Source organism: Macaca nemestrina, chromosome 20 (assembly GCF_043159975.1).
Source record: "Macaca nemestrina isolate mMacNem1 chromosome 20, mMacNem.hap1, whole genome shotgun sequence".
Classification (NCBI taxonomy): Eukaryota; Metazoa; Chordata; class Mammalia; order Primates; family Cercopithecidae; genus Macaca; species Macaca nemestrina.
The window spans coordinates 40,905,693-40,921,207 of NC_092144.1; the positions used below are offsets into that span (position 1 = coordinate 40,905,693).

The 15,515-nt window shown below is 40.7% G+C and overlaps 1 long non-coding RNA gene across 1 annotated transcript in view; it reads left to right on the top strand.

The window, feature by feature from the left end:
• Nucleotides 1-7,767: 7,767 nt before the first annotated feature.
• LOC105495606 (uncharacterized) overlaps nucleotides 7,768-15,515 on the top strand; it is a 35,363-nt gene continuing 27,615 nt past the window's right edge. Inside the window, exon 1 of the long non-coding RNA XR_011617722.1 lies at nucleotides 7,768-7,957. This is a non-coding gene — a long non-coding RNA (uncharacterized lncRNA). The remainder of the gene's footprint in view (nucleotides 7,958-15,515) is intronic.

Below are 15,515 nucleotides of genomic sequence, written 5' to 3' on the forward strand. Positions count from 1 at the left end.
GCTTACTTACAAAATGTCACGGCACACAGGGAGGCGGCAAGCCCAGGCTTCTCTGAGTAGACCGTCTTCTCTCGCAGTGGGGTAGGGGATGAGGGAGGCTGCCTGGGGAGAGAGGGCTGGCTTCAGAGGCACACAGTGACTCGTCCCCTAGGCTGTCTCCAGGAGCAGAGCACCCAGGAAGCCTTAGGTGAGCTCTGATCTGCAAAGACAAAGGTGTCCAGCTCCTTCATGGCCCAGAGACAGTGTTGCTTCTCTAGGCAAACCCGAATCCGAGAGATGCCGAGCCTTTGGAAGGTGGTCCCAGCTGCAGCATCCAGGAGTCCCAGAGACTGTGGGCATGCATTTTCCAAGCAATGTCCTCTTGTCCCTAGGCAGAGGTTGCTCCTTCTCTGTGGCTGCACCAAGAGTGCTGTCCTGGGGCTTCCTAACCACTTCAGACCCTCTGTCCAACCACCAGGTGCAGAGAGGGTACTGGGAACAGTAGACACCCACCTTGGACTCATGAGGGGCCTTGACTGGGTCCCTGGACTAGGAGAGCTCCCTTCCTTTCTGGGCATCCAGGGGGCTGTTGAGTCGATGTTCAACATGGAGCAGAGAGCTCCAGAGATGCTCCCAGGAATTAGGGATCTCTGGAAGCCAGAGACTGGAAAGCCCCCTCTAGAACGCAAGGACCAAAGTTGTCTCTTTTTGTCTATTTTATTTGTTTATTTTATTTTTGACTTTTATTTTATTTTTGACTTTTATTTTAAGTTCAGGGGTACATGTGCAGGTTTGCTACATAGGTGAGCTTGTGTAATGGGGGTTTGTTGTACAGATTATTTTGTCACCCAGATATTAAGCCTAGTATCCATTAGTTGTTTTCTCTGACCCTCTCCCTCCTCCCACATCCCACTCTTCAATAAGCCCAGGTGTGCGTTGTTCTCCTCTATGTGTCCACATGTTCTCATCATTTAGCTCTCACTTATAAGTGGAACATGTGGGGTTTCGTTTTCTCTTCCTGTGTTACTTTGCCATGGATAATGGCCCCCAGTTCCATTCATGTCCCTGCAAAGGACATCATCTCATTCTTTTTATGACTGCATGGCTTTCCTGGTGTATATGTATCACATTTTCTTTATCCAGTCTACTGAGGATGGGCATTTAGGTTGATTCCATGTTGTGGCTATTGGACCAAAGGTTTCTAAGTGGGAAACCTGGGGCCTCAAAGGGCTGTTGGATGAACTAGAAGGGGGATTGTGAGCCCACAACAGTGACGTGAAATATGTGCACCTATGACAGAACCATTTTTGTTGACATTCTCAGAAAGGCTTTTGATGCTAAAGTATCAAAAAATAAATAAAACTGGACAAAACACCCTTCATTTGCAGACTTGCCTAGGGTTCATAGAGTAAGGCTCTTTGGAATGTTTTTCTCCAAACCAACTTTGCTCCTAAGCCTCTTTTCTGACATGTAATGTCTCAGAAGAGAAAAGGCAAATCAGTTTCTTCCTGGGAAACTCAGGCCTCCTGAGTGCGAAATCAAATCCCTACATGCTGAGCTAGCCCTCGCATTCCGGCTGCTGGGCCCTGTGCAAACCCTGGTGAACAGGGGGCCCAGGACTATTTCCCACAGGGAAGGTCTGGTCCACCTTTCTAGGTGGCCAGCCTGGCCTCGGAATACCTTCCTTTGCCGCTACTGCATCTATCCTGCGGTTCAACTGTTTCCTTGTGTTACAAGTCCTGGGGCAGCCCTCTGCCCCCCAGGCACCGTGCCGGCATGGTCTGGATGCTGGCACACACCGTGCACATCATTTCTGCCCTGTGCTGGGCTGTGCAGAGGGCCGGAGGGGAACAATATATTACCATGTTCTTTGCCTAACAATTGGTAACACATGACACTTGTATTTGCCCCAAGATAATGTACAAATACAGGGTTTCCTAATGATAATCATGATATTTCATTCTTCTTGCCCTTCTAATAATGATAACAGTCTAGCATTATTATTTTATTTTAACTGTTCTCAGCGAGTGTGACATTCAGTTCAGAGAATCGAATGTCAGCAAGAAATCCATATGCACTCCCTGAAGCAGGGAGAAGCCCTTCTGTTTATTTTTAGGTTGCAGAAGAATGAAGCGATCTCACCTTATTCTTTTTTTTCCCCCCCCTTAGAAAGGTGTTTGGCATTCAGCGCTGCTCTGATGTTTATGAAGTCTGGTCTGAGGTGTAGGCATTCTAGGTCTTTTTGCAAGCTGTTTTAATGAGAAGGTAGGGGCTTGATCAACATTGGGTGGGGGCCATGGATTGAGGAATTCCTCCCTTAGAAGAAAGGTTTCTTTCAAAACAGGCTTTGTATGTTGAATGAGGAATGGCTTGGGCCCCTTAGCAAAAGACCCAGCTAATTAGTAGGTAAAGCAACCACTTTAAGCTCCTTGTAGACACTAGGTAGCAACACCTAATTTTTTTTCCCAGTTACTTCACTGTTCTTCAGGGTGCATTTGACATGCCACTGTGTTTTTTTCATCCTTGTCCTCCACCATTAGGGAGCCTTATCTTCAGGGTTAAATACCAAACAAATAGCATATATGTGTGTGTGTGTGTATATATATACTATTATTATAATAATAGTGTGTGTGTGTATATATATGTGTATATATATACTATTATTAACCAGTAGCAGTTCTAGGCATGCTGAAAACTATGTTTGAGCTGCTCACCAGAAACTATGCATAAGAAATGAAGATTGATCAAAACCTAGAAAAGGAAAATAGAGACCCAGAAATGAAAACATTAATATGATAGAGGCTTAAGTTAGGATAGCATTTATTGCCTTTCTCCTGTAATTTCTTCGTTTTAAACTGATGCTTCATTGTTCAAATTACCTAAGCTATTTTGACTTATTTTTTTCCCTCTATTTCTTTTCTGGTTGTTTTTTTTTTTTTTTTTGTAGTGGCCATTGACCAAAAGTGTCCTATTTTTGGCCACGAAGTGGTGAGATTCTAGCACACACTAAGCCCTTTATGGCTGGCTGGCTGGCTGACAGTGCAGGAAATGGTGGCAGCTGTAGGTAGGACACTACACTGAAGCCAGGCCTGGGATCAGATTATTTAGGGAGGCAAGTATTTTTGTTGATGAGCGAAATGAAATCCTCTGAGAGCAAAATCAATCTTCTGTAGAGACCCCAGAGCATTGATCCTGGTGCACATTGACAGGCTCAGGCTGTTTAGCTATTTGGAATGACCACAAAAAATGAGAAGTTGTTAAGAGTTTTAGAGTTTTGGTATTTATTGGCAACCGGTGCACTCATATGATTAATCACACATTCGAAATGTGTGTGCCGTGGAAATTGACTGCAATGCAGCAGAAACAAAGTTTTGAGTTATCCTCGTATAATAAATTGAAGCTATATCCCTAAGCAGAATTGTCTTCAAGATTCCAATTTGCCTTGTTAAAAGTGTTGTTTATACAGTAGTTAGCAAAAACGCAAGTAATTACGTGCAGAATTCTTTCTAAGCAATTCTTTATTTTCCCCCATTCTGTATTGGTTTTCCATCTTCATGACCCGGTATTTCGGTCCGTCTCAGCAGAAACCTGACTGGTGAGACGGGGTCCAGGACGGGCGGCCTTGGTGGCTTTGGCCATGCGCAGAGTGCATCTGGTCACAGGCATCAGTGTGTGGGACGCGAACAGGCGGGGCTCCAGGACTCCAGCTCCAGGGCCGTGTTGACAAGGACAAGACAGGAATGGCTTCGGCGCTATATTTCATTTCATAAAACAATATTTACCTCTGGAGAAGACGCCTCTTTATTTATTTATTTAGTTGGTTTTGAGCAGGAGCACGGTTTGGTATACACATCGCGGAGGAGCCAGCCACATCTGTTTTGGTTGCGCAACCAGCAGGACTTCATTTCATAAATATCATCTGAGTCGAGAATACAGCTTTTGGAATGCAAATTATGTTTAAGTGAGTAAACATTGCAGAGACTGTGTGCCCCCGCAATCCCCCCTAGCACAGGAGGGGATAGGGCAGCAGGCAGTGGGTGCAGGCTGTTTGCAGAGACCCCCAGTCGGGGTCCCTGTGGACGGTGGGCAGCGTGGAAGGGTTCCCGCTGGGGAGGGGAGAGAATGAGCGCAGTGCCTAGAGGGGAAGCCCACTCCGCAAAGCCCTGCTTCCCAGAGGCTCCTGCTTGCTCTCCCCGGAACACAGACCTCATCCATATCTATCAGGAGAGGCCTAATTATAGAGCTCGGAGATTTTAATGGCACAGGGAAATTTAAATGCGGTGGAAAATATGAATATTCCTAAGCCAGCAGTCAAAATACGAAATGATTGGCTTCCGAATCAATGAATTATAATTTCACAGTGTATCCTCCAAGGTGGAGTCTCTCTCCCTTCCCAGGAAGAGTTTTGTGCAGGCAGACGTGGTTTAATGAACTGTACTTCGGTGTTTTGTTCAGCAGAACCTTGCTTCCCTCCAACCCTGGATGCTGCAGCCTTCGTCAATGCTCGGTCCCCCCAAACAGATTGCAGGGGACAACAGAAACAATCACAGCGTCCTGGGGGCCCCCAGGGGCCAGTACCTGACGGGCACACTTGAGTCGCAGCCCTGGCTTCCTGGGTGCCTGCAGGAAGGGTATCGGGGTGTCAAAAGTAGGGGACCAGGCTGTTTGTCAAAAACAACCTGTCTCCCGCTCATGCACCCAAATCCCCCATCTCAAAGCTACCCTGCCTTTGTAACTGAAGCCTTTTCCAGCTGGAGCAGCCAGTGGGCCCCCCACGAGGGACATGCCCTTCTCAGCCTCAGGCTCTGAGGGACCCCTTTCCTCCGGCTCCTACATCTTTACCTGTGGAGGAGATAAGGATGGGCCCCAGCTGCTGTCCATGCAACCCTCAAACTGGAGAGTCATGCCATAAATCCTGTTTTATTTTATGGACAAATAAATGCTGAGGTAAAATATTCCAGGATCGTCGCTTGAATACTTGCCATAGCAGCGGTACTGTAATAACCACCGTGACATTAATTTACTGCATTGTGCCGTGGGAAGAAGGAAGAAGGAGGGAGAGGGGCATTAAAAGAGAAAAATGACTTTCCTTCGAATTTATTGGGATTGCCTCCCTCATTTTCAGCCATCATTAGTTGATTAGGCCCTGATGACAGGGTGGACAATCGTGCCGGAATAGTTGGCTGGAGAGACGCCCTAAAGGTACTCTGTTAATTGAGATGATGTTCATCTTGTAGTTACTGAACATAACTGCAGACCGTGGAATTGGTGGTTAGTGTGGTGGAACCAAGCGATGGGGGCCGGGCTGTGGCCAGAGGCCGTGCGTTGGGGTGGGAGGACCTGCTGCTCCCCCCTCCCCACCAGACCACGGCATTTGCCCAGAGCTCTGGTCACTCCATCTCTATTCTGAGCACTGCCGAGGAACCTGTCAAGAGAGGATAAAGCAAGCTTCCCTTTTATCCCAGGAGCGCTCCTGAGCTGCCGCTGCACAGAGGCCACCAGGAAGATCCCTCCATAATCGCCGGCTTTGAGGACTGACTGCAGTCTGAAGGCTGTCATTCCGGGACCCGCAAGCCGGAGCTGAGAGCAGGCTCTCCTTTTTCCCAGGCCTCCGGGCCGTGGCAGCCTCGATGCTGTAGACAGTCCTTCCTAACAGGAATACAGACGGAACTTCCATCCGCATCAATGACTAGGGCTTGTCCACACGGAGATCCCAGCCGGGGCAGAGCGAGGGCCTCTCCACCCTGGGGTGGAGACCCAGTTTCACGTCCACAAACTCCATTGGCAGCGGCCTTGGCCGCGTCTCCCCAGGCAAGGAGGGCAGCTCCCCTTCGTGATCTTTGCTGAAACATTTTCAGAGGTCCACACTCGCTGTCTATCCCCAGGGCTAGAGAATTGCTTGTTAAAGGTATTCAGGAAAGAAAATGGAATCTGACATGTTTGAGTGATTTAGTAAGGGCCACATACCTTCAGAGGTGCTTGACATCCATTATCCCGCTTAATCTTTTCCTACCCTATTTATCGTCATTTAGAGTCAGGGAACCAAAGCTCAGAGAAACGAGCCGATCCAGTGCCCCATGGCCTGCAGGAGCCTGGAACAGGGAAGTGGGCAGGGGAGGTCTCTGCTTCCTGAGAGACAGCGGTTGCAGAAGCTGTAGGATCAGACTCCCTAAGCTGGAATCTGGCTGTGCTTCTCTCTTGCTCTGTGATCTTGGACATTGCTTCCTGTCTCTCAGCCTCTATTTAATCATTTCTAAAACAAAAATAAGTACACAAGACCATGATGTGGGCTCGGTATTTGTGAGTAGTTTTTATTGCTGTAGTCTTTGTGGTTAAGGGGCCATCAGCAGTTATCTTTCTTGGAATCCTGGTACCTAGGAGGGGGAGGGAGCACAGGACTGCTTCAGCCTCAGTCATGTGAAAAGGGAGTGCCTCCCACTCTCTCCCTACAGCCCACCACGCCTGTCATGTCTAGACAACCAGACAGATGCTCAGGCCTGAAGGGTGACAAATCCACTCACAAGATACAGCTTGCTAAGTGGCAGTGGCCTTTTATTCTCTGACATCTTTCCAGACCCTTGAAGGGATTAGAACTGGATTAGTTTGAGATGAGCCTGGCTCTGCCGTTATCACCTGTTTATAGGATAATGACATTATCTAGTTTGGCCCGTAAGGGCCTCCATACATGTTCTCTTTGATCTGGAGGGTCCCAGACAACATATCTTTAAATCTAAACAAACCCACTGAAGCCTCAAGATAAGTGGTCAAAATACCCAGTGGAAAGAAAGGACACTCTCTTTTCCCTTCTTGACCAATGCAAACAGCAATTTTAAAACTGTGTGCACTCACACAATTTTAAAACCTAAAACCCATCCTGCCACTTTGGACCCTAGCTTCCTTGTGTCTCCTTTCATGCGTGCACAGAATTCTGAAGTTTGTAGAGCTTTTTCAGCCTGTCTCAACTTATATGGTGAGCACAGCTGTCTGTGAGCAGAGCAGGGTGAACTCAATACACATGATACAAGCTGGGACACAAAACACAAGGCTCAGGGAAGACAAGGAGTTTGGCAACCCTCATGTCTTTTGTAAGAGAGGAGCTGTGGTTAAACCCAGCTCATCTGGAAAAACCCAGCACTCATTTCACTGCCTGAAGCCATGTATGACCCGACCTCTCTGCCCAGACAGCTTTCCTTAAAGAGGATCCTCATTACCCTTCACAGAAAACATCTGTTTAGACAGATGTTCCAGGAGGTCCTTGGCCCAAGTCCACTTTCTTGTCCCAAGGCTTCCCTAACACCCATCATCCATGTTTAAAACTTATTTTTATTGAAGTATAATTTACATGAAATATAGGCAATCTGTTTTAAGTGTACCAACCGTTTGTTAAGTTTTGGAAAATGTGTACCGTTGTGGAAATGATGCCGGGCAGGAAAGCCCCAAAACTGGGGCTTAGCCTGGGAAATTTCTTGGTTTTGCCCAGGAAAGAATTCAACGGGGAGCCAGTGGTGTTAGACAGCAGCTTCTATGGAAGTGGCCGTGCACAGCAGCAGAGGGACTGTTCCTTGCAAAGCAGGGCCACCCCACAGACCGTGTGCCTAGAGGTGCAACTCAGAGGCACCTCTGCAGACACATTTATACCCACTTTTAATTACATGCAAATTAAGTGGCAGATTATGCAGAAATTTCTAGGAAAAGAGTGGCAACTTCCAGGTCACTGGGTCATTGCCATGGAAAGGGGCAGGATGTTCCCATGGAGTGTTGCCATGACACAATGGTAGGCACGTCTCAAGGAAAGCTGCTTCCACCCCTCCCCTGTTTCAGCTAGTTCTCAATTTGGTCCAGTGTTCAAGCCCCACCTTCGGAGTTGAGTCCTACCTCCTACCTCAGAACCACCACAATAATCAGGATTTAGAATGCATCACCCCAAAAAGTTTTTTCATGCCCCTGGCCCTTTGCTTTCAGTCTCCTACAGCTTCTAGTGAGTATTGATCACTCAGTTACTATAGTTTTTCTTTTTCTAGAATTTCGCCTAAGTGTAATTATATAATATGTACTGGCTTCTTTCTTATGTCTGGCTTCTTTTACTTGGCGTGATGCTTTTGAGAGTTAGGCATTTTGTTGTGTGTTTGATCAGTTTGATTTTGTAGTGTGTTTGATTTGCTGTGTGTTTTTCTTTATATTGCAGAGTAGTATTCCACTGTAGGGATATACCATAAAATGGTTTGTCAATGCTCCAGTTGTAGACATGCGAGTAGTTTCCAACTTAAGGCCATTCTGAATAAAGCTGCTATGAACATTTAGGTATAAGTTTTTGTGTTATCATGTTCTCACTTATCTTAGACAAATATCTAGGAGTGAGATTTTTGGCCCATATGATAAATAGATATTTACATTATAGGAAACTTTCTATTTTTTAAAGTGGCTGTATTCCTGCCAGTAATGTTTAACATTCCAATTGCTCCACATCCTCACCAACACTTGGTATTGTCAGTCTTTCTAATTTTACCATTCTTGTGTATGTATAGCAGTGTCTCATTGTGGTAGTATTTGCATTTCCTTAGAAACTAATGATGTTGTTCATGTCCCTAATTGACATCCATAATATTTTCTTTGGTGAAAGGGCAGTTCAAATCTTTTGCCCATTTATATCGATTATCTTCTTATATTTGAGTTGTGCCAGTTCCTTATACATTCTGGGTATATCTCCTTTTTCAAATATTTCTAGCAAATATATTCTCATAGTTTGTGGCTTCTCTTTTCATTTTCTTAGCTATGTCTTTCAAAGACTAAAAGTTCTAATTTTGATAAGTCATTTATTAGTTTTAATCTTTTATGGTTTGTGTTTTTTGGTGTCTTATGTAAGCAATTTTTACCTAGGCCAAGATCACAGGATTTTTTTAATCTATTTTCTTCTAGAAATGTTAAGTTTTATGTATAATGTGAGCTTAGAAATGAGGTTTATATTTTCCATGTGCATATATGGTTATTTCAGCATGCTATACGGCTCAATGTATGTAAGTTTTTTCTATTTTATCTCAGTAATAATTTGTAGTTTTCAGAATATGTCTTGCACATTGCTTATTTTATTCCTGTTTAATATTTTTGATACTATTACAAAAGGGATTTTAAAAATTTGCTTTATAAAAATTTGTCACACATTTTAATTTTTAATACTTTTTTAATTTTTAATTTTTGTGGGTACATAGTAGGTGTGGTTATTTATGGAGTACATGAGATATTTTGATACAGGTATGCAGTTCATAATCATCACATCACAGAAAATGGTGTATCCATTCCCTCAAGTATTTATCCTTTGTGTTACAAACAATCCACTTATATTTTTCAGTTATTTTTAAATGTACAATCAAAGTTTTGTTTACTGTAGTCACACTGTTGTGCTATCAAATACTAGGTCTTATTCATTGTTTCTGACTAATTTTTGTACCCATTAATGATCCCCACTCTCCCATGTTGTATATTTTTATGTCTAGACCATATATTCTGCTACATTGCTAAATCAACTTATTAATTCTATCTTATTTTATAGATTTCTTGGATTTCCTCCATAGATTATCATATAATCTGTGTGTCTTTTATTTGTTTTTCTTGACTTATTGTCCTATACAGGACCTCTACTGTAAATTTTAATCAAAGTGGTAAAAGCAGGCTTCCTTGCCTTTTTCCCAATCTTAGGGTAAGATTTAATCTTTCATCATTAAATAGGAACTTAGCTGTAGGTTTTTCACAGATACTCTTAATCTAGTTGATGAAATTCCCTATATTCTTAGTTTGCTAACAGTTTTTATTCACGAATTGCTGCTCAATTTTGTCCAGTGCTTTTTCAGTATCTACTATTGCAATTAGTTCCTGCTATACTATTTAAAATCTTGCAAGAAAAACCTCAGTGCCTATGGAAAAATTGGGGTGACAGGCACCACACTAAAAAACTTTATCAGTGACACACACAAGAAAAGAAAAGATGAGAACCTAATAAAAATGGTACTACTGTTTTCCACATATTACTATATAGCTGATTTCAGCTCAGTGCAGTTTTTTGCATTCATCTAGTTTTTCTTGATAGCAAAATTGTGCATGAGAAAACACAAAATTCAAATTGTTCTTAACATGTGAATTGCATTGAAATAAATTCACATTTCAAAACAAGTGTTACAGCAGAATTTATTGTAAATGTTTGTGGTTTTTAGTTTATTAATAAGGTAAATTGCACTGATTAACTTTTGAATGTTAAACTAGTCTGCCGTTCCTTAGATAAGCCCATTTAGTCATGATATATTATTTTATTTGTATTTTTCTGGATTTAATTTGTTAAAATGTGTTAGGGGTTTTTGGATGAATATTTATAAGAAGCGTTAATGTGTAGTTCTGTTTTATAGTAATGTCTTTGTGTTATTTTCATATCAGATTAAGGCTGGCTATGTAAAATGATTGAGGATATATTTCTTCTCCTGTAATTTCTAGAGTGTTTGTGTAGAACTGATACTGTTTATTTTATAAATAGACATTAGAATTCATCATTCAAGTAAACTAGGCCTGAGATTTTCTTTGTCAAAAGTTTTCAAATGATGAATTCAATTTCTTTAATAGATAAAAGGCTATTCTGGCTATTTACTCCTTAAGTGTGCTTTGATAATTTGTATCTCTCAAGAAATTTGACAATTTCTTACAAGTTATTGAATTTGCTGATGCAAAGTTATTTCTCATGTCTCATTATCTTTTCAGTGTCTGTGGGATATGTAGTGATGTCTGTTCTTTAACTCCTAATATTGGTAATTGCTGTGTTCCTTTTTCCCCTTCTTTTCTATTAATTAGTCTTTGTAAAAATTTCTTCATTTATTGATACTTTGAAGAACCAAATTTTGTTTTCATAGATTTACTCAATTATCTCTTTTCTATTTTATTAACATCCAATCTTTATTATGTTCTTTCTTTCTGTTCACTTTGGGTTTCAGTGGCTCTTTGTTTTCTAATTTCTTCAAGTAAAAATTCAATCACTGAGTTTAGTTTTTTCTCCTTTCTAATGTAAGCTTTAAATATAGCAAACTTCCTTAATTATCACTTTATCTATAACCCACACGTTTTGATTTTTTAAAATTCAGTTCATACTATTTCCAGGTCATATGTTGTATTATTTTTCCTGTGATTTCTTTTTTCACTCATGCATTTTTAGAAGTATGTTTTTAATTTTCAAATGTTTGTGGTTTTTCCAGATACCTTTCTGTTATTGATTTCTGGGTTATTTCCATTATGGTCAGAGAATATACTTCTTATTTCTTAAAGTTTTAAAACTTTATTTAAACTTGTTTTATGACCCAGAATATGAGCTACCTTAGTGAATGACCCATATAGACCTGAAAAAATGTGCATTCTACTATTTTAGGGTTTTCTCTAAATGTCCCTAAATGTCACTCAGTTTTGGTTAATGGACAGTGGTGTTCTGGTAAATGCTTAACTGAATATCTGGAAAGAAAAAGTCCTGATATATAATATTTGATACCTTCTGTGGTATATGCATTCTTATCATGGCTGATTTTAAGCTAACAATGTGCTGTCACCAAATGTGGAGTTGGGAAGAGAAGTATACAAATTGCTTTCACTAGCCAGTGCAAGCTAGTTCTAGCACACCACTGTGATTGTGGTATTCAAATCTTCTGTATCTTTGTTGCTTTTTGTCTGTATATTCTTTCAGTTACTGAGAGATGAATGTTGTAATCTCGAAAAATGATCGCTGATTTTTCCATTTCTCTTTTCAGTTCTTTCAGTTTTTGTTTTAATGTAATTTAAAGCTTTATGAAGTGTATATGCATTTAGCATTTAGGTGTGTTATAACTTCATGATAAATTGATCCCTTTATCCTTATGAAATGTACTTCATTAGCACTGGCAATTTTCTTTTCTTTGAAATATATTTCTCTGATACTAATATAGCTACCCCCAGCTTAGTTTTGATTAGTGTTTATATGGTGTAGATTTTTTCATCCTTTTACTTAAAATTTTTGAATAATTTTGGATTTACAGAAGACTGCAAAGATAGTACTGAGATTCCCTGCATAACTGTCACTCATCTCTCCCTAATGTTAACATCTTAAACAACTATGGTACCTTTGTCAACATTAAGAAATTAACATTGGTGAATTATCATGAACTAAAGCACATTCTTTACTTGGATTTCCCCAGGTTTGCTACTAATTTCCTTTCATGTTCCAGGATTCTATCCAAGAGTCCACATGTGTATTTAGTTATCATGTCTCCTTAGTCTCCTCTGGTTCATGAAGATTTCTCGGTATTTTTATTGTTTGTCATTGCCTTTATGCATCTAAAAAGTACTAGCCAGGTATTTTGTAGACTGTTTCTCAATTTGGGTTTGTCGGACATATTCTCTTATACTGGGATTATAGAACATGAAGTGTCCTCATCACATCTTTTAGGGGTGGAAATGATAAAAATGACACTACAGATGTTAACTTTGATCGTTTTGTTAAGTCTGCCAGGTCTCTTCACTGTAAAGTTACTATGTTTTTTTCATACTGTATTCATTGAAAGTGAGTCACCAAGTTCCCAGAATTAAGGAATTAAGTTATACTTCCTGGAGGGGAGGGAGTATTTATATGTAAAGTTGTAGAGTTATAGGTGTGTGTATACACATACACCCACATACCTATAATTTTATATTTAAATATGCATGTATAAATAGATATACCTGTATATACACATATATACAATGTTTATTGTATAAAATTATTCGAACATTTGTCCCTTTTCCCAACCCCTTGTTTATTTGTAATTTCTTTCTCTAACAGTGAGAAACTTGGCTTCCTTTTTTTTATAAATTACTAATTTTTATATGTACAGTAGTTTCATAATTGCTAAATTATATCCCTGTGAGAAACAAATTTACTGCCTAAGGTACTGTGTTTATATATAGTTTTTTGTTGTTGTTTTTACTCAGGTCAGCACCTTTTTTCTTCATCCCAGTGGTGACATTATGTCATATTTGTAACAGAGTTAGATTCATTTGTCAAGGTCTACATTCCATCCTGGGATCTTTCGATACCCTGGTTGACTTCCTAAAGAAATTTACATACTGTAGAGTTTTCTTTGTAGTGTACAGTTATGTGGATTTTGATATACAAAAACAGTACCATCTACCACCCAAGAATCATACAGAATGGTTTCATCCATTCTAAACATTTTCTTCTGTATCTCATTATAGTCAACCCCTCCCCACTCCCTAACTCCTGGCAATCCCTGATATGTTTTCTGTACCCATAATTTTGTCTTTTCTATAATATTATATAAATAGAATCAGAAAATAAGTAAACTTTGTGTCTGACTTCTTTCATTTAGCAAAATACACTTAAGATTTTTTCATTTTGTGTAAATCAATAGCCCATTTCTTTTTATTGCTGAGTAGGGTTATTCCATTGGATAGCTATACTGCAGTTTGTTTATTCACTTATCTGTTGAAGAACACGTCAGCATTCTTTTTCTTTTGTCTTCTCTGGGCCCTATATTTAAAATGCATTTCTTTTAGATAAGTCTTGTTTTTATATCCAAGCTGACATTTTTTAATCAAAATATTTAAACCATTTACATTTAGTGTAATTTTTAATATGATTAAATTTATCACCTTGCTGTTTGTTTTTCAATTTTCCCATCTGTTCTTTTTTTTCTGTCTTCTTTTGGATTAGTTATTTTTTTTAACTACCTTTTATTTCCACTACCATTTTGTATTTTAGTTTTCTAAAGTTTACATCATACCTTTTTTAACTTATCAATTTACTTTCAAATAATATCATGCCACTTAACATACTTTATAAGAATCTTAGAACAGTATACTTGCATTTCTTTCCTTGCTTTTTGCTATTGTTCTTATATATTTAATTACTTTTATTATTAACTTTTAATGTGAAGTTCCAAACTAAGAAAATGGGCTGGCCTCTAATCATAGAGAACAGGATCAAATCCTGGCTTTTTTACTTACTCACTATGTAATCTTAGGCAAATCACTTTACATATCTGTTCCTCAGTGTCATGGTAAAGTTGTCTGTAAAATAACAAGCTTGATATGAGGAATAAGTAAAATAAAACATGATATACATGCCCCACCATAGCTGGCACACATGAAGCAAGGGGACACAGTCTCCCTTGTAGGCCGAACACCAGAAAAAGGTTGTCAGGAGTAGAGAGCTAAAAGTGAACAGTTTCCCAGCTCTGAGCAAACTCATTGCTTGCTACTCATAGTCTGGCCCTCTGTGACACCAGGAAACAATAGCAGATGTCAAAATGAACCACAGCAGCAAAACAAGGATGCCCATCTGTGTCAACACCAACAGACATAACTGATTCTTTTCCAAGAAGGAAATTAAACTAAAAATCAGTTGTACTTTATGTGAGCTCCTCAAATCACAAAGACTAGGTTACTAAGGAAATTTGTTTCTGCAAACTTCAAGTGTTGAACTTAAGTGGTGAGTGGTTTTTGTCTGCAGACACCATGTAGGATGCCTGCTGGAGATTGGGGGCTTCAGAGCTACCTTATTTTCTTACTTCCTGACCCAGCTGGCTGCCTCTTCTCCTGAGCTGCTAGCTTTCTTCTGGAGGGATGGATAGGCTACTGCACTTGTGAAGTAAGCTCTGGGTTCAGACACACCTGGGTGTAAATAATGGCCTGTAATACACTAATCATAACCCTGTGGAAGCCACTTAGCCCCACCAACCCTCGGTTTCCTAATCTATAAAATGGGAGTAAAAATGAAACTTAATGAGATAATGCATTATAGCTAAGAAGAGTAGTGGGATAATATTCTAAAATATTATCCAATCTTCCCTTTTCTTCCTCCTTTTCATGTATCCTTCAGTTCATTTTATTTCTATCTCATAGGCCCTGGGCAGAATATAGCAGCAGAAAGCAGGCAAAGAAAGGAGCCTTTTCTGACTGTAACTTTCCAGAAGCCGAGGCCCTACAGCAGGGGCAATTCTCAAAGGACAGATTCAGGAGAGAGAGAGACGACGAAGGGCCCAGGAGTGTGGGCTGCCAGACTGGAAAACAGTCTGAGTTAAAGCTGGGAGGAGTGAAGGAAGGGAAACCAGAAGGGTGAGGGCTCTGTTTCCAGGCCAAGTGCAAAGAGGCAGCACAGCCCCAGTAGGTTTTATGGGATCCACCAATGGCTGTAGAAGGAAAGGGAGAGGAGACAGGGTCTGATTGCCTGGGCCAGCCTCTGAGTTACACTGGCTGGGTGGTGTGTCCATGCACACAGGCTCCAGGTCAGAGGGAAACCCAGGATGAAGCAGGACCCACAGAGTGGCCCCTCCACACCCACAAGTTCAGAATGCCAAACTTGATGGAGCTTGTGGGCAGGACCAAAGCCTCCTTGGAGGTGACCTCCATGGACAAACCTCCAAGGACCGGATGAAGGGTGCACAATTTAGCAAAGAGATGTCATCAGAGAAGGGAGGGTGGGATGTGAAAATTTTTCTCTGCTCTTCTCCCTCTACAACTGCATTTTGCTGAATTCGTGC